Source organism: Canis lupus, chromosome 14 (assembly GCF_011100685.1).
Source record: "Canis lupus familiaris isolate Mischka breed German Shepherd chromosome 14, alternate assembly UU_Cfam_GSD_1.0, whole genome shotgun sequence".
Classification (NCBI taxonomy): Eukaryota; Metazoa; Chordata; class Mammalia; order Carnivora; family Canidae; genus Canis; species Canis lupus.
In genome coordinates this window covers 56,868,123-56,893,863 of record NC_049235.1, presented here as the reverse complement: position 1 = coordinate 56,893,863, position 25,741 = coordinate 56,868,123, and the positions used below count along the sequence as shown (strand labels likewise).

Sequence of the window (25,741 nt, the reverse complement as noted above, 5' to 3'; positions counted from 1 at the left end):
CACGGTCCCGGGGCTGACGCTGGCTGCTGGTGGAGCTGGGAGACAGGAAACGGAGGGGCATTTTGCATCCGAGGGCGCGAGTGCGGGACCCCAGGGGGGCATTTCCCTGAAGCACCTGCCGGCGGGAAGGACGGAGGCGGAGGCCCTGCCGGGGTCCCGGGGCGGCTCCGGGGGCGGGAACCGACGGCGCCAACCTCCCAGCCAGCTGAGGGGAGCCCAGGCGAAGCAGGCCGTGGGGTTCCTGTTTCCTTGGAGCCCTGCTGGGTTGGAGGCAGCGGCCCGGGGACTGGGTGCTGGGGGCACGGGGGACCCAGCGGGGAAGGATGCCTCTCTCCAACCACCTGCGGCCTGCGTGGACAAACCCCAAGAGTTGAGCAGAGGCTCAAGAGCCTGAGAGGGCATCGGGGCCCTTGCACCTTGGATGGTACCCGGGCCATGCGTAGCGGAGTCGGGGGACCTCGGGACCGTGGGGACCACTGCCAGGGACAGCGGTGCTGGCCGTCAAGGAGAGCGCGGTTAGGCAGCCGGGGACCTGGGCTAGTCGCCCACCTGCCTGGCCCGAGGGCCTGGGAGCACAGCCCGGCCCCCTAGGCCCTCCAGGACCCGTCTTTGTGATGAGTCATTGGGAGTGTCACACCGGGCCAAGGTGGCCAGAGTCACCGAAGGCCAGCGTCCCCGTACAGGTGAGCAGTCCCCACTCACCTGCTGCAGGTGGCGCGGGGCAGTGTTAGACGGAAGCGTGTGTGCTCCTCCCCAGGTGCTTCTGCGCCCTCGAGCGAGCATTTTCCGCTTCAAGGGCATAAGGAAATACATCTTGTCCCGGGGACAGGCTGACCCCGGTCTCCCGTCTTCTCCAGAACCCTGAGCCGGACGCTCACCTGGTCCCCCGAGCTGCAGGTCTCTACATACAGGTTCTTTTCCAGGGACTGAATCTTACTCGGCTCCGTGATCGCCCCACGTCCAGCTCCCATCTGCAGGAGCTCAGTGCCCTCCCTCCTGTACTCACCAGCCTCCTTCCATCTTTGCTCTTGTCTCCAAAGAGCAAGCTGTCCCACCTTCGGCCTCAGGGTTTCACTTCTTTCCAAAGCCTCCTTCACACCCAGGAAAGAACAGCGTCCGCGCCGCACACGTGGCGTGGGAGGGGTGGGGTGTTCATCACAAAGATGGCACACAAGTTCTTCACGGTCAGGTGCAAAGTGCTTGTGAAAGACATATTGACACAGCATCCAAGAAACATAAAACTGAAGGGACTTGAGGGTTTTCTTTTTACTAGAATCTAATATTTGGATATTAATTTTTGACTATCTCCTCCCACAGGTCGTTCAGCCTACACTTAAACCCCCCAGGTCATGGGAACTTGTTACCTTTAATTAAGCTTGTGTGACACTTGGGGAGCCCGGACAGAGGAGTCTTTGATAGAGAGAGCTGAAGTCTGCGTCCCCATAGCTTCTATTTTTTTTGTTCTTTGAGAGATGATCGTGGTGTCCTAGAGAGGGTGCAAGATCCTTCTCCCTATTAACGTAAAACTTCTTTAGGAAAGAAGAGAGAGAGAAGGAACTACTAGTGAAGAAAGGAAGTGAGGGTTCTTGGCAACCCAGCCCAGACTCCTGACACGGGACGGGGGCAGTCTACCGATCACGGCGGGTGTGTTACTAAAATAGTGGCTGCTCCCCGTGTTTGCGCACTGACCCCCACCCATATGTTGAAGCTTTAATCCCCAGTGTGATAGTGTTGGACGATGGATATTGGAGATGGATTTGTCTCGTGGAAGAGTCTGGAGGTAGCGCAGGTGTTCGTTGCTGGCATCGGCACCGAGGCCCATGGATGTCAGGATCTCCCACTCTCTTGGTCTTTCCGTGATGGTCCCGAGATGGATGCTGATGCTCCAGCTGCCTCACCTAGATTGTAGGCAAAAAAGAAACACAAAGGGGGGCTGTACTTCTATCAGGGAGGCAGAACTTACACAGACACCTCCAGCTGACATCCTTTGGGCTGCAGTTATGTCCACAGCCATGTTCAATGGCAAGAGAAGCTGGGAAATGTCATTTTTTTTAGTCGAGGACATTTACTACCCCCACAAAACAGGGCTCTGTCAGTACGAAAGAGGGGAAATGGCTTTTGGTTAGGCAACTAGCAGTGTTTGCCAAAGTGTATCCACAAATCTATGTTAAAGCTGGTTAAAACTCCATGTGGTGTTAATTATAAATGTCAGGACACTTCCAGGCCACAGATTCCGCTCTGGCTTGTTTGAACGGAGAAGGGTTTATAAAAGGATGGTAGGTAGCTCACAGGCTTCTCCGGGATGCCCAGGAAAACACAGTTGCAAATATTGAGCCGCAGACAAAAGCATGAAAAATGCCCAGTTTCCTCACGGAATTTGTATTGCTGCAAGGCCGTTGCTGTCCCCACTGCCCACTGCTTGTCACCCAACGAGCTAGACCCAGACACCAGAAACCCTACTATGGCTGCCCCAGAAGAACCAGGGACCTGGTACCCGCCTGCCTACAGAGCCCCTCTCTCCTGACAAGGCTCTAGCTGCTGACCTTCTGGGACTCTCAGGCCTACGCTTTCCAGCCACAAACACAAGAAGACAAGCCAGTAGGGGGTTGGGGTGGCTGCTGTGTGAGCCAACCTCTGGTATCATCACCATGTTTTTGAAATAGGGGCAGCCAGGAGTTCTGCTTGGTTATGTTTTATCATCAGGACTGATTAATAGTTTCCCATGGCTTTGAAGGGAGATATGATAGCAAAAAAAAAAAGAAAGAAAGAAAGAAAAAAAAAAGACATTATCTGGTTCTAGAAAAGAATGGCTTACTGTAAAAGAAAGAGAATGACACAATCTTTTCAATTCTATTTTTTCCTCTGCATTACATGGTACATTTTTGTAAAGATAACAGATGGGAATCCTATATTCATTAAGGAAAAAAAAAAAAACCTTTTCATCTGCTAGTGTTTGAAATAAGGGAAATACATAGTATTTTCGGCTACCCTTTGAAGACCCTTTGAAGATTTTAATTAGCGCTGAATGTGTTATTCCGTCTGTTTAAAAGAGGGGGCCACATGGTCACGAGGCACCTCGTTTCGGGCGGGCTGGCAAAGGAACCCACTAGATCTCCTTGGTTGGAATTAATAGAAAACCTCAACTAGGATTTATAAGAACATATATCTAGTATATACTATGCATTTATAGACAAAGAATTTCTTAAAAGTGATTCAAATATTTCTTGAACTTCAGCCCAATTTTCTACAGTGCAATGATTCCTGGTGATATGTCCTCTTTTTTTTAAACATTTGTGCCACTTAATATCTCACAGAATATTTTCACATATTATTACACGATCCTGTCCACCCTGTGACTAAAACGGGGTAGGCAGTATTGTCTGTAATTAATGATGAGAAAATGAAGGCCCAGAAGGATCCCATGATTACCCCAGTTCACCAAGTTCAACAGCGATTCACCAGACCCTACGACCTAAAGCTTTTCATTTCCATCCGAGTACTGTGGCCAGCAATGAGAGCTTAATCATCAAAGATAGAATCTTCCTGTCTTTGGGAAGAGTGTTTTGCATCAACCAAGCTTTACTTGGGTTAGATCTGAAAAGTAATGCATGTCAGAAAGTGGCTTCAGTAACAGGGCAATATGACATAATGGCTATGACTATGGGAGGACAAATGTGGGTTGAATCCCACATCAGCTACCTTCTAGCTGAGTGACCTTGAGCAAGTAACTACCTAATTTCTAGGAAGCTCAGTTTTCTCATCCATAAATAGAGGATATAATAATTTAAAAAAAAAAACCTTATTCACATAGAAATGCAGCACTCATTCTACGTTCCCTAGAAAATCAAATCACTCTATTGCTGGACCATTTTAATAAATTGAGGTCTGTTCATTTGTTTAAAAAAATACTAAACACTCACCCAGTGAGTACCGCTGTTCTTGACACTGGAGATACAAAGATTAATAAAACAAATTCCTACCCTTATGGCACCGAAGAGGGTGTGGCCAATTTTACTTGTGTGTTGTGTATGTGTGTCGGGGGGAGGTGGAGAGAGGATGGGAGAAAGTCTGTGTAGAGGATGTAGTCCTTGAGCTAAGCCTTAAATATCCTGCTTTATCATTTCCGGAAGGGTCTAGCAGCAGGATCGGTTTCCATAGTGTATTTTCATTGTAGCAGCTGGCTACCCATTCTTTTCTTCACATGGGAGGCATGTCCTACTTTTCAGAGCATGTACAATTCTGTTTGTTATGCAGCACAGGGTATCTGTTTTGCCTGACTTGCAGAGTGCAGTGAGCAGAGCCCATGCCTGGATCTTTTCTTTTTTTCCCCCTCAATATTTTGCACTGATTTATCTATGGTAAGCTAATCTTCAGTGACCATAAAAAGGTGGAAGCTAAGAAAACAGAGGAGGATTTAGTCAAGGATGAATTTCCCCAAACAGTGCCATACTCTTGCCTTTTCAAGAGTGATGGCAGCTAAGAATTTCAGCCACCAAAGACTAGCGGGGGAAGGGAGGACATCTCTTTCGAGCAAGTCCTTGCAGTGTCCTCCAAAGCTGCTGCCTCTGTAAGAAAGCCACAGAAACGAGCACCAATGAAGCCCCTGTGAATTGGAGGAAAGCTCCCCAGGGCGCCCCTGGCAGTGGAGGAGATTGCAGGCACAGCCCTCTTGGCCAATATAGAGCTTTGACATGATTTCTCCCTGGGGTCTGGGAGAGTGATGCATTATAGAGAATGATGCCAGAAATAAGCCTGAGCCACAGAATTAGCATCCACCTTCAGGAGCAGCTCTTGGTTTATTTGTTGGAGACACAATCCAAAGGGAGGGATAATTCACTTCTGAGTGGCTTGAACTAATATTGTTTTTCTCCAGCTAATATTTCAACCCCATACTTGAATTAGAGTAGATAATCTGTTTTTTCTTTCTCTAGCAAGACCATCATGACAGTCCCCCCCGTGCCTGCGTGTTCTCAGCATGATAAAATGTCTAAGAATGAAACAGATGCACCTTGCATTCTGAGGATAGTGAGGTTTCCAGATGGTGCCAGGGACGAGATGCAGATAACAGCTACACTGGGCTTCTAATAGAAGACTGTGCAACACAGGAAAGTTCGTCCAGGAAAAGGCAGACATCCCCTCGTGTGATTGGGCAGGCCGTGAGTAACCCACTCACTGGGAAATTAAAGGGAAAGAAATGTGCGTGCTAATCTGTTACCAACAAAATCTAATAAATAGCTTCTCCACTTTACCACCTTTGAATTAGAGGTGGAAGTCAGGGATGTGAAAATAGCACACTTGACAAAACACCCAGTGCTATAGTGTTGGGAACAATATAAATGAGGCTGAGAAAGGAAATCGCTGGGGTAGCAGTTCAGAAAATCACACTATTTGCTGTTCTTTTATCTCTGAGATAACATACTTCCTTAGTGAGGGCTAGTACAAGAAATTTATCCTTAGGTCTTAGTAAAGGAAAGTATGTTGGTATCAGATCACCTACATTCAACTCTGCAAGAGAAAGCCATTCAGACCTTATATCATTTATTATGTAATTTATTCATTTTTATTATGAATATTATGGATTATTCAGCTGTTTATTCAAATACCTATTATGCCTCTGAGGCCAAAGACACAGCACCTGTGTGTCTGGAGACAAGGAATAACCTTTGTGGACATTATTCTAGAGCAGCAGTTCTTAAATGTTAGCATCCATCAGAATGACCCGAAGAGATTCTAATTAGGTAGGTTCATGGTTGGACTGCAGATTTGCATTTCTAACAAGATGACCACTGATGCTGTTAACTGGGTACTTTGAGAAGCCCTGGTCCAGAGGCATGGTTCACAACCTCGACTGACTGCCCATTAAAGTCACCCAGGGAGCTATTAAAAATCTTGACCACAGACTTCACCTCAGGAGTCACGCAAACCAAAATATCTCGAGTGGGACCTAGGCATGCAAGTTTAAAGCTGTATAAACCAATGTCTCATGGCGAAGACAAACCAGAAAACCAACTAGAAGTTGTAGAAGAATAAAAAAGGCAGTGGTAGAGAATAGGGATGGGAGACTAAGATGGCTAGGAGAGGCCATTCAGATGACCTGAAGGAAAAGAAAACAAAGCAATGAGCCATGGAATCCATAGTTCAAGAGGAGGAGCCAGCAGGTACTAAAACCCTACACTGGAGAAAGTTATCATATTTACGGGGTTAAGAAAGGGCTCGTGGGGGGCGGGGGGTGTTGATCACACTGAGTGAATGGCAAATTTGACAAGTTGTAGGTGCCAAAGTTAAGTAGTAATGTTGAGACTTCTAGGCCAAGACCAAGCTTTGAGAAAGACTAGGAAGCCATGGCCTAGTCAAATTTGCATATGTTTTTCTTTTTTTTTTTTTAAAGCTTTATTTATTTATTTATTTGAGAGAGAAAGAGAGTGAGAGAGAGCACAAGTGAACGAGGGGGGGCAGGGAGGGGGAGAGAATCTCAAGCAGACTCCCCTCTGAGAGCACAGCCCTGCATAGGGCTTGATCTCACAACTCTGAGATCATGATCTGACCCAAAACTGAATCTGATGCTTAACCAACTGAGCCACCCAGGAGCCCCTAATCAGATTTGCACTTAAAAGATCACCCTGGATGGTAAAAATCAATTGAAAAGGGATGAGAGGAAGGATACTAATTAGGACTTTGTGAGATTTCACCCTGGCCCAAGGTGATGCTGGCCTGGATGGAGGTCAATGATGGTTAGATTTTCACCTATGTTGGAGGTAGAATTAATAAAAATTGCTAAGGGACATTTTGTGGAGAATGAGAGACAGAAACCCAGGAATAATTCACAGTTTGTGTCTTCAGGTGGCTGAAAAGATGATGATACAATTTATTTATACGGGCATGGGATAGATTTTAGGGGGAAATAAAAATTTCTGTTTTAGCCATCTTAACCATATTTCCCCGACTGACAGTGTTAAATAAGCATGTTGCTATTTGAGTCTGGAGCAGAGATGGAAATTTGGAGATGAAAGAAAGAATTTAGGAGTCCTCAGTGTTTACAGTCATGGTATTGGGTGATATTATATGGGAAGAGAGTAGAGAGGGGACTTGGGCGAAGCCCTGCAGAATCCATTTTTTTTTAATGGATGGACAGAGGAGGAGTCAGTCGAGGAGACTGAAAAATAGAAGCATGAGGACTAAGAGGTAAACTAAGGAGTCAGAAACCAAGATAAGACATGGGTCCAGAAAGAAAGAGGCGATCAACTTGTCAGATGCGGCTAAGAAGTCAAGGAAGAGAAAGAAAGAAAAGTGGCCACTGGATTTTACAGCATAGAGATCATTGGTGCCTCTGGCAAATTTTTCCAGTGGTAGGATAAAGGGGAAAGGTGGATTGTTACAGGTAGAAGAGTTCCTTGAAAATGGGGAAATGGGGAGACAGCATAAATAAGGCTTTTACAAATTTCTGTGTGGAAAAGGGAACCATGAACTTGGGTGGCAGCTAGAGAAGGACAGAAGTTAGTTTTCAATTTTGTTTAAAATGGGAGGCACAAGAGAATGCGTATAGGGATGGGCAAGATCCAGGCGACCAAGAGAAATAAGTGATCCTGGAGGAGGGAGTAACAGTAAGAAGCTTACGAAAGCAAAGGAAGAGGCCCATGCGGAAAGCATGATGAGCTTTTAGCTTTCGTGGGCAAGGAGAGACTTCCTAATCGTAACAGGAGGAAAGAAGGCAAAGATCAACGCCAACACACCTAAGCCTGTAAAACCCAGCACTGGAGGATAAGGGAGCCTTTCTGGTGATGGCTTCTGTTTTTCCCAATGGAAATCTGGGAGGAAAACATTATCACCAAACTCCTCTGGGAACACTCACTGCGTTTGGTAGAACATGCCGGTGGGAGAGAAAGCACTCCTCAAAAATCTGATGTCTACATGATAGGCAAAGGGAGAATTTTCTGTCATTCCAGAGAAGGAAGCGAGAGAAAGGAGAAGTGGAGAGAAAGAACGGAGCCAAGAGAAAGGCTCCCAGCCCCTACCCGACCCTAAATCCTTAGTAGGGTCTGTTAAGCTCACAAAATCTTTCCTGTGTGTGTGTGTGGGGGGGGTGGTTCTCCTGGAGCCAGAGGAGCCAGAGGCAACCAATCCCTTAAAAATCTTAAAGTCCTCAGGGATGAACATAATTTGTGGGGGTTGGGGGTGGGGATTCAAACATCTCCAGGCACAGAAGGGGTTTAAAACATCTCTTCCCCATGACTCTGTCTGATGCCCAGGTGACATTTGCATTTCAAACCCAAGACACAAGAACAAAACATGCGCAAAAGTCCTACCTGAGATGAAAGGAGTAAAGCGCATGTCCCTGCCTGGCCCTGGGGTACCTGCAATCTCCCACTTCTGAGCCCCCAACCCCGTCCTCTTCTGCGCTCACGTCTAACACCAGAAAGATTTCTGCCAAGTTCTGAGGGAAGCACCATGGCCAGGAAAGCTGCTCTGTTCTGTGGGCCCTGCAGTCTGGCGTGGGCCGTGCTGCAAGGCCTGGGAGCGTGGAGATGGCCATGGTCAGGATGGGGGCCCGACAGGAAGAGAAGAAGGGAACTCGGGCTGACAGCCACCGAAAAGTCACACCCAGATCGACGGTGTCAAGGGGTCCAATCCACGGTCCCTCGTGGGTATCCAAGCAAAACCAACGTGGACGTGCACTGCGGGAAAGTGCCGAGTGGCTTACTCAGCCCCTGAGCACTTGCCTGTTCAGTTTTCTTCAGGATCACTCTGTGGCTGCCCAGAGCAGGAAAGGGGAGAGGGAAACTTGGGGTAACCGCCTGCCCCATGCTGGCAACATAGAGCCGAGAATTTTCTACTGCAGTGAACTCTCCACAGCTTTTCCCCCCTCTGAGTTTTGTCCTACTCTGCTCTACTGGGATGATAAATACCCCTTTCCGATCTCGAGTTAAGACCCAAATTTGATGCCAGCTGTATGCAGTTGCTTGCCTCTCAAGGGATAAAGCTCCACAGACAACTCCGGCACTCACAAAGCTTCATCTAGAGCCTCGCACTACCTTCCATCCCTATCGCAACACTGGCTGTCTCCTAAACGCGCAGGGGGTGCTGGGCATTGTTCATTTTCTCCATGCCTACTGCCTGCTGTATACTATATGTGTAAATGTCATGATAGAAAAGGGGAACCAGGAATTAACCAGGGTAGTAAATGGGTCCTCTGTCCCTTTCGGCGCCCTCTGGAACCCCAATTATACATAGATTTTTCCTTCTGAGGCTGTCATTTATTTCCCTTTACCTATCCTCATGATGTTTTGTTTTTCTTTTTTCCTCAGCTTCCTTCCCTGCCATCAACTTGCCTTCTATGTCACTCACTCGTTCTACCTCGTTAACCCTCGTCGTTAGGACCTCCAGTTTGGATTGCATCTCATTTAATTGACTTTTAATTTCGGCCTGATTAGACCTAAATTCTACAGTCATGAAGTCTCTTGAATCCTTTATGCTTTTTTCTAGAGCCACCAGCAGCTTTATAATTGTGCTTCTGAATTGGCTTTCTGACATCGAATTGTATGTAATCCAAATTTTGTAACTCTGTGGGAGAGAAGACTGTTTCTGATTCTTTCTTTTGTGGTGGGTTTTTCCTTCTAGTCATTTTGTTCAGTGCTAGGGTAGCAAATTGAGAAAATTAATCTGTATATCCTTAGAACAGACTACGTGAGACTCTTACAGTAGGTATGTCATTGGGGGCAGATCACTTCAATACGTCCTTAGTCTAGAATTAAATGCTGAGATACTGTAAGCAATCGGTGTGGTTCTGCAAGGAAAGTTGAGGTGCAATCACCTTCCTAGAACACAGATGCCAGGAATATAGACGTGACTAATGTCCTCTAGAGGCCCTCACTCTCTACCTCACCTCACCTCTACCTCTACCTCACCTCTCTACCTCACCTTGAGGTAGAGATTGTCTGTGGGGCATTCAGTGATGCCTAAGACCTGGTTCTTCTTTCTCCGCTATTTTCTTCTTCCTATTTGTTTTCCTGGCCTGGATAGCTCTCCCTTCACTCTTCAGCGAGCTCCTACTTGTTCTCCAGGACACCTGGGGAAATCTTCCTGGGTTGCCTGAGCGACCCCTGTGCACCCTGAGCATACCTTTACCTCAGCACTCATCGCACTTGCTTGGGGGTAACAGTAAACCCACTCACAACTCTCGTAGCCAGTAATAGTAATGGTGCTGGAGGAAACACAGATACTTAATTTCTTAAGCACAACAGAATATTTGCTACTTTTGTAGGCCTTGTTTCCATGGAAGCAACCATCAACATGGCAGGAGGGATCCATTGTGACTGTATTTGATATGGTTCAATAAACTGGTAGTTCTTTCCCTAAAAAGATGCAGGATTCACTTAAAAATCTACTCCTTCCATGGTCATTGATAGAACTATCACTTGAGCTTGATGGAACTGGAAATGGTTGCTGTCCGTGGATGCAATAGCTTCCGTTCTCTGCCATGACTCTGAGACACAGGCGTTATTTACTTTAGATGGTAATTTAAGAAAAAAATAGTTCTAATGTCAATATGCAGAATCCAATTAGCTATTACTTCAATCTGCTCTGCTTAGAATAGCTGAATATTGTCACTCAGAAAAGGGATGTTCTAGTTCTTGTTCCTATTTTCTAATACGAATTGATCTGCTTTGTGTCGATAAATCTTCCTGACATTTTACAGTCATGGCACTAAATCACTAGAGCATCCATGTCAAATGAAGAAGCTGTTGGAAATAATGGTATTAAATGATGATTTTCAGGTCCTGTCCCCAACTTACTTTCAAATTGGTATTCTCGAGAAGACATTGGGTTTCTATGTTAATGGCTACATTTCACCAAGCCGGCCTAATACACCTGCTACAGTCTACAGCAGGAAGTTATTAAGCCTCCAAGGACCCTTTGACTGAGAGAAGTTTTGAAATAAATCAATGAAAATGAGCACAGCCTATCTTCCGAACATGGCATATCACGGCTGTGAATTTGACAGAATGAGTACAGTGTTTGCTTGTTTTTAATCCAGTAATATCCCTTAATTTCTGCCAGTTGTGGAAAGCAGGTTGATAGACTAGAGGAAATGCTGTCTATTATTTCATGTGTGGAATGAGGAGGGAAATGCTAAAAGGGGACGAGGAACATTTTCACCAGTCCACTGTCCTCCTTTTTAAAAAATGAGGCTTTCCTTTTATTTTAACACCAAATCTGGATTCCTCTAAGGAGGTTTACATAACACCGGTGCCAATTAGTTTGACTGAAGTGGTTGTCCTTATGCGTATTGGTTTTATACTATTACTGTTTAATTTGTAAACCAAAGAAGCTTAAAATTCAAGGACGTGAATGAGCAGCTATATTTCGTCATGAGAGCTCTGAAGTCCTTCCAAGGAATGGAACTCGTTACAAAGCCGTTGGTGCTGGAACCTAAGCATGGTGTAGGGTAACTCAACCCGTGTTGCCTGCAGTGCCCCACCTCTTCCCCCCCCCCCCACCTCCCACCCCAGCCTGGCCTATTTGCTTTAATCAGCTCCTGTTCACGTTCTGCTCTGTGCCTCTGCTTCGGGAGGGAATGGCTTGACCAGGGCTACAACCTCCTGGTAATTATTTTGTTGTTGAAAAGCTTTCTAAAGTCAAAAAGGAAGACTTTGATGATGTTCTTCTGTGGAGATTTCAGTGCAAAGGGAGAAAGGGTTATCATGCTTTCCATGTAGTTCCTTACCCAGGGAAGGAAGGAAGGATTGAAGGACACATGCAGATTTATTTTATTTTATTTTATTTTATTTTATTTTATTTTATTTTATTTATCTGTTTATCTATCATCTATCTATCTATCTATTTATTTATTTATTTTGCAATTTCCAACACTTCTAGTGGTACCCTGGTAAAACCTTTGTAATGTTTTCTTACTTATCCAGAGAAATCCTGCTAGAGATCCCACTGCCATCCTCTTTGATAAGCCATCTCAAGGAGTAGAGGAACTACTCCCTTTGATGTCAAGAAGGAGCTCTTCCTTGGATGAGGGGATTATTTTAAATTCTAAGTCAGCATATTCTCACAACTAGTAACTTGATTAAACTCGTTATTCATAGTCCTCTACCATGAGAGAAAATACACTGAATTCTTGGGTTAACGTTTACGTGTCTGAGTTCAAAGAATCTCAACACAGTGTGTAGAGTTTTTAGCTCAGAAGTAGGTTACCCCAGGCTCCGGTTTCCTGAGGTTACAACACAGACACTGTGGTAAAGTGAAGGAACCCGGTTTGGCACAAACTTGACCATTTGAGGTGTGATTTGTGAGAGCAGCTCCGTCGGAGAGCTCTGCCCACTGTGGCTGCGAGCTGGACACCTGTAAACAGGTGGCTAGAGGGAGGAAGGAGCCATGTGAACCAGGTCAGTCTGGAAAGGGGGATGAGCAGCCTTGGGAAGGACCAGATTTTTCCAGGGAGCCACAAGTCAGGGTTGGATTCATAAGCTGTAAGGGAGGTTATTTTAGGAACGGGCAAGACTTGGTCATTTGGAAACAAGCAGAGCGGCCTCAGATGGAAAAGATCTGCCCCCCTGGCCCCCAACAGCATAGCTACAACCTACAGCCAGGACCCTTTGTGCCACTAGCAGGGGCCTAGAAAGGAAGATGAAGGTCGGCCCCATTTACAAGATTTGTAAATAAAATACAGGAATCCCAGTTAATTTAAATTTTAGAAAAACAACAAATAATTTTTAAGTATAAGTGTGTCCCAAATATTGGACAGAACATATATTTTAGAAAATCTGTTGTTTGAGATTCAAATTTCACTAGGAGTCCTGGGGTTTTTATTTGCTAAATCCAACAACCCTACCCGTGTGCCATAGAAATGGGATAGACCTATCCTGCAGGCGGTGGAGAAGCATCAGTGGATTTTAAACACTGGGATATCATGAGCAAAACTGTGTCATATGCAGTTTTCTATCATCAGGGCAGATCAAAGGAGAATGAGACCAACATTAATGTGGAGGGTCTTGGGACGGGGGAAAGGAAATGAAGGACTTTGCCACGAAGACATAAACAGAAAAAATATGCCATTTTTATTCAAAATTGGCAAAGAAGAAGCCAAACTCTCCCTCTCTGCAGATGACATGATACTGTACATAGAAAACCCCAAAGACTCCACCCCAAGATTGCTAGAACTCATACAGCAATTCGGCAGTGTGGCAGGATACAAAATCAATGCCTGGAAATCAGTGGCATTTCTATACATGAACAATGAGACTGAAGAAAGAGAAATTAAGGAGTCCATCCCATGTACAATTGCACCCAACAGCATAAGGTACCTAGGAATAAACCTAACCAAAGAGGTAAAGGATCTATACCCTAAAAACTATAGAACACTTCTGAAAGAAATTGAGGAAGACACAAAGAGATGGAAAAATATTCCATGCTCATGGATTGGCAGAATTAATATTGTGAAAATGTCAATGTTACCCAGGGCAATGTACACGTTCAGTGCAATCCCTATCAAAATAGCATGGGCTTTCTTCAGAGAGTTGGAACAAATCATCTTAAGATTTGTGTGGAATCAGAAAAGACCCCGAATAGCCAGGGGAATTTTAAAAAAGAAAACCATAGCTGGGGGCATCACAATGCCAGATTTCAGGCTGTACTACAAAGCTGTGGTCATCAAGACAGTGTGGTACTGGCACAAAAACAGACACATAGATCAGTGGAACAGAATAGAGAACCCAGAAATGGACCCTCAACTCTATGGTCAACTAATATTCGATAAAGGAGGAAAGACTATCCATTGGAAGAAAGACAGTCTCTTCAATAAACGGTGCTGGGAAAATTGGACATCCACATGCAGAAGAATGAAACTAGACCACCCTCTTTCACCATACACAAAGATAAACCCAAAATGGATGAAAGGTCTAAATGTGAGACAAGATTCCATCAAAATCCTAGAGGAGAACACAGGCAACCTTTTTTGAACTCGGCCACAGCAACTTCTTGCAAGGTACATCTATGAAGACAAGGGAAATAAAAGCAAAAATGAACTATTGGGACTTAGTTCCCATAGAAGGACAAACATTATATGGTCTCATTCATTCGGGGAATATAAAAAATAGCGAAAGAGATTAAAGAGGAAAGGAGATTAAAGGGGAAAGTAGACAGAGTGGGAAATATCAGAGAGGGTGACACAACATGAGAGACTCCTAACTCTGGGAAATGAACAAGAGGTGGTGGAAGGGGAGGTGGGAGGGGGGACGGGGTGACTGGGTGATGGGCACTGAGGGGGGCACTTGGCGGGAGACGGGATGAGCACTGGGTGTTAGACTGTATATTGGCAAATTGAACTCCAATAAAAAATATACAAAAACAAACACAAAGCCAAAAAAGTAGAGTACCAAAAATAAACTGAATCGTAAATATTAAAAACATATATGCCATTTTTTTTAAGTTTCTGTCATAATCACCAGTGTGCATCACCTGTTTCACCCAGCCCCCACGTACCTCTCCTCTGGTAACCTGGTAACCATAGGCTTAAAAACATGCTGTTTTGGATTGGACCAGTTATCTCCTCAGTCCAGGCTTTGGTCTGCCAGTAGCACGAGGCAGTCTCTGCAGGACGCAGCCCCGGCCTTCACGGAGGCCGCTTGAACGTGAACAGATCAGTTGACCTCCAAGCATCCAAGTGACCTCAACACAAACAGGCTGCTTTACCCACGTTTCTAATCTATTCTCAAATATTAGGGACACTTCCCCAAAGCCCTAAGCACATCGTTTCCTGGTCTAAATGCACAAATGAGATAAGGCTGGAAGAAAGTTATTTGTCTTCATCCTCAGCATCCTCTTGTCTTGCAAATCGAATTTCTCCCCGGCTTTTGTGGGGGCCTCTCCACGTGGTGTCTGTTGCTCTCAGTCTCCTGCTCTGCTTCCTAATTGATTCTCTCCTCTTCTCCTTGCTGGGAAGTCCACTGGCTCGTTGCTTCACGGCCTTTAAGGCCCTGCACGCCTCTTCCCTGCCAGCAAATGCCATGTGTCCCTCTGTCTCCACGAAAGGGACCTCCTGGTCTCTTTCTTCTGTGTCCAGAGGACTTTTTGCATGAAGTTTTTTAATCATTCCTACTGGGTCATAACGGCAGGCTGCTCACATGCTCATCTCAGGATGGACTCTCCCCCCACGACACCTAAGTGGAGATCTCCCCCCGTGCCTGCATCTTCGTCTACAAGTATCACTCTGGCCTTTCTACGTAGGTCCTTATCCCGTGAAGGCCAAGCAGCGCTTCTCTCCCCAGCCGGGCAGTAGGGCCATGTAGGCTCCTTCGTGTTCACCTTCCCATTACATGTATTGCACGGTTGTAGACTGTAGGCACCAAATAAATACTACGGAGCCCCTGAGAGCGGTGGTTGAATCCAAAGTGTGCCCTGGCTTGAATGAGTTAAAGCCTTATGTAGTCCAACCGCAGTGTTCCTTGGAGGTTGACTCGGAAAAGAGGACCCATTGGCAATGAGAAGGAGAAGCTGAACCACAGGGGGATGGCCATGAGTAAGGGCCTGACAAGGAGCAGAAAAAGGCAACGTCCACTTTTGTGCCTTCTGAAGAATAGTTAAAAAGCTGGTGTGAGATGTCGGTGTTAACGGAGATGGTGTTAAGAGACCACAATACAGAAACATTAAGCCATAAATGAAAAAATGGCCATATTTGGAGGTGATTTCCATTTTAAATTCAAGTGATGTTGGCATTTTTTTAAGTGGTCCACTTAGATTTTTTCCCCCTCTCTCCATAAAAATGTATGTCTAGAAGAAACAGGGAGTCATTGGATTCTTTGGGTTTTTCTAAATATCCAGGATGTGTCTGTTGGGATCCAACCGGGAAGACAGAAACCACTTTGAATATTTAGAACAGCTAAAATTAAATCCAGGGCACTGGTTACGAAGACGGTAAGACCAAAAGGGAGCCTGAGGCACCGCAGGGGTTAACAACTTCAGGGAGCCACTCTAACCCCAAGGCCGAAGGGACCAAGGGAAGCCCCAGTGTTAGCAGAGCCTGGGGCTGGGCTGTCTGGAGGACACTGGGACCGTGGGGGCCTCACTGGGAACTGGAGCCATGAACTGAAAGTGGCATCCATCCAGCCTGAAGGGTGGAGAAAGGCTCTGGCTTCCTCCTTCCTCTTGCTCTCCAGCCTCCTACCAGCGCCTCGCGTCGCCCAAGCCCATCTGTGAGCAGCAGCAGACACAGGAGCCTGAGCTGTCTCCGTACCTGTGACACAGGGCTGAGCAGGAACGGTTTGAGCTGAGCACAAACAAGGGCTTGAACTGACATACAGGGTTTCTTGGAGATACTCTCTTACTTCATAATTTCTTATTTGTTTATTTACTTTATCTCATTGCTCTTCAGGGATGTGAAGCAGAATCGTCAACCAGTATTTCCCCCCTCCTTTCACACAGTATCACAGAGAGACATACCCTAAAATTATAAGGGGAGAAAACCAGAAGCGCAGTCCTTTCTGGGTAAAGCACAGTGACCTGGAAGATAATGCTACTCTGCATAAAGGGAGCTTTGGCAGGTATTGGGTTTGGTATGGGCAGTGATCTCCATCTGAAAATATATCTTTGGATCTTTTATTCTCTAGCTGCTTCTATGCAAAGTGTTTAGAATGTTTCATTTCTCTGCATTTGTACGTGTGCGTGCGTGGCAGGGGAGGGTGGCGGTGGTGGTGGTGGTAAAGCAACCGGCTTTTAAAAGCAAGAGAAATAGGAAATTCTGGGGAGATACGAGCCAGTCGATAGAAGGATGCCTCTGTCGATAAGATTATTTTTTATTCTGTTTTCATTAAGCATTAATAATACATGAAGTCCTGAAAAGAAAACCTTCTGGCTAAGTACATTTCCATTTTACACTAGAAAAAAAGAGAACCTCTAGTACGTGAGACTTGAGGCTTCACATATGACAGGGACGTCTGTAATTAGGGCATAGAAAGGTCTGCTCATATCTTGTTGTGGTTTATAATGGTGCCTTTAACTGCTCTACACTGATTATTAGAAAAATGACATTTCCAAACGAGCGTGTGATGTTGTTCCCTAAGTGCCACGGAAGTGGATTCCCAATGTACAGAGTAGCCTACAGGGAGAAGAACAGAGCAGAAGCTAAACCCACATTTTAATAATCACTGGTTGGACCCATTTTCATGAAGATTTTTACATTAAAAATAGTCACTTATTCCCAAGATGGTGAAAGTTGACACTTCTGGGGGAAAATATTCTGCAAACATTCATTAAACTAGGGCATTGTCTACACACAATAGCTACTCAAATGGTGGCAATCGATGTTGCAGAGAGATCAGAAACAATGAGAACTGATAATATACCACCACATTTATCGACACACTCCAGCAGTGTGGATAGGAAAGAAGAATAGGGTGTGGAGATTACTCAAAAATAAAATCTTAAGACATAAAAATGTTTGAGTCCTCGAGTGGACCTGCTAATATCAGCTAAACAACAGAACAAACCCTTTAGATTTTCTGATTGTTAACAGAGAAATGCAGGCTTGTTTCCTAATATACAGGTTCTCAAGCCAAGTGATGGAGTGTTTTTTTTTTTTCTTTCATTTGGAAGAGGGCAAGAGCATGATGCCTAAAAATAAAGGATAAAGTATAATGTGCTGACATGGAAATAGAGTGGAAAGAAATCAGATGTTCAGTAAGAGAGGAATGCTGAGTGCTCACAGCCTCACAGTTTGAGAAACAGTTGGCTAGCTCTGAAAGTCACAGAAGTGGAATTAAATTATTTGCAGGCTCAATGGCTCATCACTCAGTTGTAGCAAGACATAAAATTGGTTGGGTATGAGTTCATCACCGAGTTGTGTCAATTATTACGAAGGGACACGACCAGACGATCATTTCCTTTCCAGCAAGTGGAATATTGCCCAGCCGGTTTGGTCCGCATGGAAATCAAGCCAAGTAACTGGATCTTATTATTTCGCTTAATCGATGACAAAAACGAGTGACTGCTATGTCACTAATGGGCTAATATTTATTAAAAACAAAATCAGAGCAGACAGGAAAATAGCTAACTCAGTCATGTTGAATGTTATAGACAGCCAACCTACATCTTCATTTCCTTGTCATTAACCAAGTGAAGTGACACTTTGTCAAAACATCAGTGAAGTCCTTTAAAATCTTTTTGCAAAAGGCCTGTGTAAAAAATACCAAAAATATGTTGTTAGGAGGAACTCACAATTTTGACTCTCTTTTAAAGTTTTCAATAGCTAAGCACTTTGTGCTTAGGTCAGAGTTTTCTTCTAGGGGACTGAAGAGCTAACGGCTACAGTTTGCCTATTCACAAAGAGGGATGTGCAGATGAAATTACTCCTGACTTCCTGTGTCAACCCAATTAACTAAATTTATTGTTTGAGAAATGACCCAAGGGAATATTAAGAATAAAGATGAGTATTAAATTGAATTTAAGCTATCATCCTGTGGTAAATGTGAGGTATTCCCTTTTAAGGGATTTCAGCAGACAGATAATGGAAACCAAAGTATGTCACGAAAGGCTCTTTTTCCCACTCACTAAATGCTCTAAAAATACATATTTGCCACACTGCAAGTGTGAGTGGTTTATATTAAAAACAAGCTTGTTTTGATGCACATATGATACGTACATCAGGGAAAGACTGAATATGTGAGTACTAAGCATGTAGAATGTAGTTCTTTTTTATTTTTTCTTAAGATTTTATTTATTTATTCATGAGAGACCCAGAGAGGGAGGCAGAGAGACCCAAGCAGAGGGAGAAGCGGGATCCCCGCGGGGACCCGATGCAGGACTCGATCTCAGGACCCCGGGGTCATGCCCTGAGCCAAAGGCAGATGCTCAACCGCTGAGCCCCCAGGCGTCCCCAGCTGGAATGTAGATCTGACAGTTTTAAATTGTTTTTGGTGCTGCTCTTATCTCTGGCCTTCCCTGGAAGGTGCTTGCACTTTATTTTTTCACATGATATGAGCATTCTGTTCAATGCTTAAACCCCTCTGTGGTTTTCCCTGATCTGTCAGACTAAGGCTAACGTGTTCAACTTCGGATCCTTTGTGATCTGCCCACAACTCACACATCCAGCACGGACTCCCATTACCGCTCTCCCCACAGACTTAGTTGTTCCCGTCTCCACTGTGCCCTCCTCCTCCCTTAGTAGCAGAGCCTTGAGTTCTGGCTGGCATGTGGTCTGGCTGGCACTACCCAGCGGCCTCCCAATCACAGCGGCTGAACCTGTAGCCTAACTAACACAGATGTCACCTTTTTCAGACAAAGAAGTGTACACAGAGAAAAAAAGGCCCTGGGCTTTAACCCCAAACTCACCTATACTATCCTTATTATGTTGCTCCAGGATCAGATCATGGTTTTGTTTCTTTCGCATCAAAACTCAAGGAGCCGATAGATTTCTTCTCACTATAACACTACATGGAGAATATTTCAAGCTAACTGAACCCATGAGTGCGAGGCAACTGCAAGTTAGTTCGTTTTGAGCACATGCACGATTTAGGGAGTCACAACAGCCACAGAATGGCTAGAGCTTTGGCCTATAATCACTGGAGACTAAAGTCAGACCCGCCACAGGCATGAAGACTGCAAGACCTCAGAAGCTGCACTGTGGCCTAGTGTGGCTCAGCATCATTAAAGAGGAAAGATCAATAGGCACTACTGATTCCTCATGACAACTGCAGACTCTTTCAGCCGCTCCTGGGCGAGAGTTCACCAATAACCATCACATGGTGGGATTACTCTCCAGCTTTACCTGCATATGTTTTAGTTATTTGTATATATGCTTATGTTTAAACTAAACAGAAAACTCTTTGTAGTTCCTAACAAATCTTGAATTTATCGAGTCCAGAGTCGAAAGACCCACATTAGGTGCCATTAAGGAAATGTACCTGAAAAAAAAAAAAAAAAAGGAAATATACCTGAGCTTCTATTTTCACCTTTAGGATGGACTAGAGATCTTTAAAACCTGCCAAACACTGATATGCTGCATAAAATATTATGTACACATTCTTCACAAGTCAAAAATGAATTTGCAAAAAAAGTAAGAAAAATTCTCTGAGGCAGGAATGTGATGTAAGAGCATGAGACGAGGGATCCCTGGGTGGCGCAGCGGTTTAGCGCCTGCCTTTGGCTCAGGGCGCGATCCTGGAGACCCGGGATCGAGTCCCACGTCGGGCTCCCAGTGCATGGAGCCTGCTTCTCCCTCTGCCTGTGTCTCTGCCTCTCTCTCTCTCTCTGTGTGTGACTATCATAAATAAATAAAAATTAAAAAAAAAAAAAGAGCATGAGACGAGAGGTAACAAAACTTTGAGGCCATGCAGCTCTGAGGAGGAGGAGGAGGAGGAAGGCCAGATCTCCAGATTCATGGCCACACTGGAACCCAGAGGCAAGGCCTTGCATGCATGCATGCTGGGAGAGTCTGGGTGGGTGTCAAGTTGGAGGTCCATGGTACAGAGTACAGGCCCAGGAAGGACTATATCCTCCAGGAAAGAGGGAGGTAGGAATAAAAAATGACATACAAAACCTGCCCATGAGGACTTGTCAGTCTTGGCTTTGGAGAAAGGCAAACTATATCTCCCCTGAGAATCCATAGCCAAGGGCCAATACCTATGGGGGTTCGGGGCTGACACTACACTCCTTGTCTTCTACGACCTGATTTCAATAATCGTAACAAAGTACACCAGAGTTGGCAGTCTCCATATGCCTAGTGGAAGCAAAAGGAAATCCTTTCTGGAAGAATGCCTCCCAATCCAGACCTCAAAGCATTCTCATAAATAATATTGCAATGAATATAACTCATAGTAGAAAACAAAGTTCTAACACACACCAGGTAATAGCACCAAAACTAGGAATCAGTGAGACAAACACACAACAAAATCCCATCAAAACTAAATACCTTTAGACTTCAGATATTGAAATTATTGGGCAAAAACATGCCAAAAAAGCATATTTAATATGCTTAAGACATAGAATGGAGAATTAAAACCATAAGGAAAAGGAGAGTATTTTTAAAAACAGTCATATTTTTCAAAAATCAAAACTTTTCAAGATGAAATGTAAAATCATTGAAATTATAACCCTCGATAGATGATTACAGTAAATCAGAATTAACTAAAAAGGAAAATCACAAACTGTGGTGTCTCTCCAATTGGATGGAGGCCCCCAAAAGTGGGGTAACTGTTGGGTGGAAGCCGGTGGCATGGGCAGTGAAAGGATTCACCTGAGGCAGAGTGAAGGAGCTGGAAGTTTATTGAATAAACTACAAGGCAGCGGTGGGCAGGACAGCAGAGGAGAGGCTATCTGCCATGAGGCAGGGGACGGGTTGTGCTGGAAGTGGGAAGATGAGGAGGTATGGGGGTGCATGGAGTCTTCCCTTTTTGGGGAACTGTGACTGGTTGTAAGTAGCCCAGTGGTCAGGTAGGGCCGATGGTTATGTTGAGGTGCATCACCGGAAGGACCTGTGTTCAGCCAGGGGGTCCGGGTCAGTGTGGGCCCTTTGGCCTTGATCAAGTCTCCATTGCTCAAGCCTATTGTCTAAAGGCCTGTTGTCCACACAAAGTAGAAGACGGGGCCTAAAATCATTCGCAACACGCACCACAGAGAGACAAAGAGACAGAAGGTATGAAGAAGCTAAAACATGGAGGATAAATGCCCAAAATACATCCAACTGGAGGTCCAAAAGGAAAGAATTTAAAAAGGGAAGAGGAAGAGAAAACTTCTTGAAAGGTAAAATTGGGAGCTTTTTTCCTGAATTGATAATGCATCTGTCTTCAGATCGAGCAGACCTAGTGAATTCAAAACACGACATATAAAAAAAATTACATATCAGAACATAACCCGGGCAATCCAAAGAGAAAATAAAAGATTGTAAAAGCAGCCAGTGAGGAGAGGAAAGATAGGCTTGCTCAAAGGGAGAAATAATTAGTCTAATGGCCTTCCTTCTCAACCGCAAAGATGGAAGGCGGAAGATAGGTGAAGTAGCAAAAACAAAATGCTTAATACAACCATTCATAAAACAGAGTAAAAGAAAGACATTTTTAGAAAAACAAAAATAGATTCTCGGTCAAGGAAAATGTAAAGGATGGGTTCTAGAGAGATTTAGAGAAAAAAAAAATTCCCAGGAAGGAGTCTCAGATTGCAAGAGGGACGGGCGAATCAAGAAAATACTAAAAAGATTAGAATAAATCTAAGAAAACATTGAACAAAGCAAAAATAACTATGTTCAATTTGGAGAATAAAAATCACTGGACGTGGCAAAGAACTATAATGAACAAAATAGCATGAAAGCTGGAAGGTAGTATATGTGGTGGGTGGAGGTAAGTATTCATGGGACCAGGGGCTACTCAGGAGGAGGTAAATATAAGTTAAGTCTTGTTATGGAAGCAGGGTAAAATTGGAAGAGTTTTGACTAAGATCAAAAATAGAGTCAGGAACATCCAAACCAGTAGAAAGAGAAAAAGCTTAAATGATAATGAAAGCCTTGAACTTTAAAAGAAGACAAGAAAGGGGAAAAAGGGAAAAAGAAAAAGCAGGACAAAGAAAATCCAAACTGTTGATAGCAATTAACCAAAATACATGTAAATAGACTGATTCCTCTCCTCTTAAAATACATAGATTGTCTAACTGGACTAAAATAAGAACAGTCCAGCTAGATGTGTGTATAAAAGCCATGCCTAAAACTAAAGGCGCAGAAAAGTTGGAAAAGATAACAAAAAAGATGGACCTGAAAAGGGCTAATTAAGAGAAAGCTGATACAGGTAGTTTATAATACATAAATATAATTTTTTTAAATTTTTTATTTATTTATGATAGTCACAGAGAGAGAGAGAGAGAGAGAGAGAGAGAGAGAGAGAGAGAGAGAGAGAGAAAGAGGCAGAGACATAGGCAGAGGGAGAAGCTGGCTCCATGCACCAGGAGCCTGACGTGGGATTCGATCCCGGGTCTCCAGGATCGCGCCCTGGGCCAAAGGCAGGCGCCAAACTGCTGCGCCACCCAGGGATCCCACATAAATATAATTTAACGCAAAAGTCGTCAGTGGAGGTAAAAGTGTTCCGTACCTAATGATCAAACTTTCGATTCACCAGGAAGATATAATAGTGCTCAGCTTTTAGGCACTAATAATATAACTTGAATTATATTATGTCATTAAAAAATAATTATGTTATAGCACTAATAAAATCATAAAAATAGCTTGTTACTGAAAAAAAAAAACAGTGGATCCATATTTGTAAGTAAGACTGGTCCCTAAGTGTCTTTTCTCAAGATTATAATGTTCTGCTGTGGTCATCAAAGTTATTTAGCCCCATAAAATGAATTGTGGGCTGTTCTCTCCTTTTCTGTGCCAGGGTTGGAGTTCTCTCCCTTGCACGTTTGGTAGAATTCATCTCTAAAATCATCTGTGCATGACATCTTCTCTCTGGGAATTAAAAACCAAAATCCTTGTTTAATGGCTCTAATAGTTACAAAGCTACTCACATTTTCTATGTCGTCACATTTTCAATTTGGATGAACCATATTATCCTAGGAAAATATCCATTTCTTCAAAGTCTTCAAAATTTGTGGCATCAAAGCATTTCTTTTCTCTCTCCAGTATCTGTAATTTTTCATTTTTGAAAGTGTTTCTTTGAAACTTATGTGTTGTTTTCTTGATGAAACTTTCCAGGGAGCTGTCAATTTTGAGGGGGGCTCTTCAAAAACCAGTTTTTACCTTTGATGATCCTCTCATCTTTGTTTTCTATTCATTATTTTCTGCCTTTGTTTTTACTCTTCTTTGACTTCCTTTGAGTTTATTCTTCTGTTCTTCCCCAGGTTTTTAAGATAGATGCTTAGATCATTTATCTTCAGACTTTCTTCTTCTTTTCTAAGACAGCTTTTCTTTTTTTTTTTTTTAAATTTTTATTTATTTATGATAGTCACACACAGAGAGAGAGAGAGAGAGAGAGGCAGAGACACAGGCAGAGGGAGAAGCAGGCTCCATGCACTGGGAGCCCGACGTGGGATTCGATCCCGGGTCTCCAAGATCGCGCCCTGGGCCAAAGGCAGGCGCCAAACCACTGCGCCACCCAGGGATCCCGTAAGACAGCTTTTCAACCTAAAAATTTCCCACTACATACGACTCACTGACATTTCCAAAATTCGGAGTTATAGTGTTTTCTTTATTGTGCAATTCTAAGTATTTTTGAATTTCCAATTTTTCCTTAAACCATGAGTTATTAAAAACATATTTTTAAATTTCCAAAATTATTTTTGTTTTGTTCTGCATGTGTATGCATGGGTGTGAAATTTAATTTTAATTTTTTAGTTCATTTTTGTTTAATTGTGGTCAGAGATGGAATTCCATGTGAAATCAATTCTTTGGAATCTACTCTAACTCACTAAATGGCCAAGGCATTGTCATGGTAAATGTTTCATATTTTGGTAAATGTTCCTTGTAACTTGAACCAGGCTCAGGAGTTTCTGCGTATTCATTAAATCGGTGTTTACCAAATCTCCTGTAAGATAAGAATCATCTGAGGCACTTCTTAAAAATACGGCTTTCTGGATCTCTCTCCTGGAAATTATCATTCACGAGATCTGGTACTGAGCCATCAGGGAAACTTGAGAAATCTTGCAGCGAAGCAATGCTATTGTTGCCCTCAAATCTTCTTGTTCGTACTGCCTTATGTCCATTTGATCTATCACTTATTGAGAGAGCTGTATTCAAATATTCCACTATGATGGCGGATTTTCATTTTTTCTTTTAATTTTGTCAATTTTAAATATATAGGTTACATACACACACACACCCCTCTTTGATAGGTATATTAAATTCTCTCCAGCTTCCATGTCCTCATTTTGTAAAATATGGAAGCGGAAATGGTAATTATTTTTGAAGAATCTGAGGACAAATGTGTAGAAAATGCACTTAAAGCACCCGGTTTATGGTAGCAGCTCAATAAAAAACTATTACTTTCTATAAGGTCACTTTTGACACTAGATTTACCTGCAAGTATGTTCGTGTAGTCCAACTATTTGACGACAGGCACAATATGTTCCACCCTTGGGCCAAACCACCCATCCGAACTCTTTGTGCGTGGACGATATTACCTTCCCGCCCCTGAACATGTCAAGGAGAACAGTTTCCCTGAGTGGAAATGGGAGATCATGCTCTCGTCTTTCCTCAGGACGCACTACCATGCATGACTCTGCTGTGCTTATTCCTAGAGGTGTTGTCTGTGACGTATGCCCGACGCAAAGACTCTGGACAGAATGTCTTAGGAGGTAACTGGTACGCAGAGGCGGTGATCCTCCTGAAAACCTTCTGTGTCTTGCTTTTGATCTTTATATATAATGAAAACAATTTAATTGTCTCCGTTTACGTGATTATATTGTCATTCGTAAAGCTCAGAACCAAGTTCATGGCCCTGCTAGAGCAACTAAGTAGAAGTCTGCTGCCTGGTTAAGCACCATATGTTCTCCCTAATGCTTTCTTCTAGTCCACTTACATTTCTTATGCTAATTTAGAGTTCTCCTGTTTTACAGTCTTAATTTTTTGTTTTGCAACTTATTGCGTGTCTTTACTATTAGCACCTAAAGTTTTCATGGGATAAGCTGGGATATAAGCACATACACAGATACGTAAGTAATAAATGTATATCACAGAGAGATAGATGCATAACCACCTACGTATGTATGAGTTTAATTTGTAGGCCAAATGGAGAAAATGGCTAAGGCTGAGCCCCTCATGCTG

General features: G+C 43.7%; 1 long non-coding RNA gene across 2 annotated transcripts; it reads right to left on the bottom strand.

Annotated features, from left to right (window-relative positions):
* Window positions 1–201: 201 nt before the first annotated feature.
* Window positions 202–25,175, bottom strand: LOC111098701. 2 transcript variants are annotated; one of them, XR_005369246.1, is made up of 4 exons: window positions 24,995–25,175; window positions 1,690–1,898; window positions 1,365–1,529; window positions 202–1,199 (listed from the first exon to the last, which is right to left on the bottom strand). It is a non-coding gene; the product is annotated as an uncharacterized LOC111098701 (long non-coding RNA). The 2 variants fall into 2 exon arrangements; XR_005369245.1 differs by having other exon boundaries at window positions 1,365–1,898.
* Window positions 25,176–25,741: the final 566 nt, after the last annotated feature.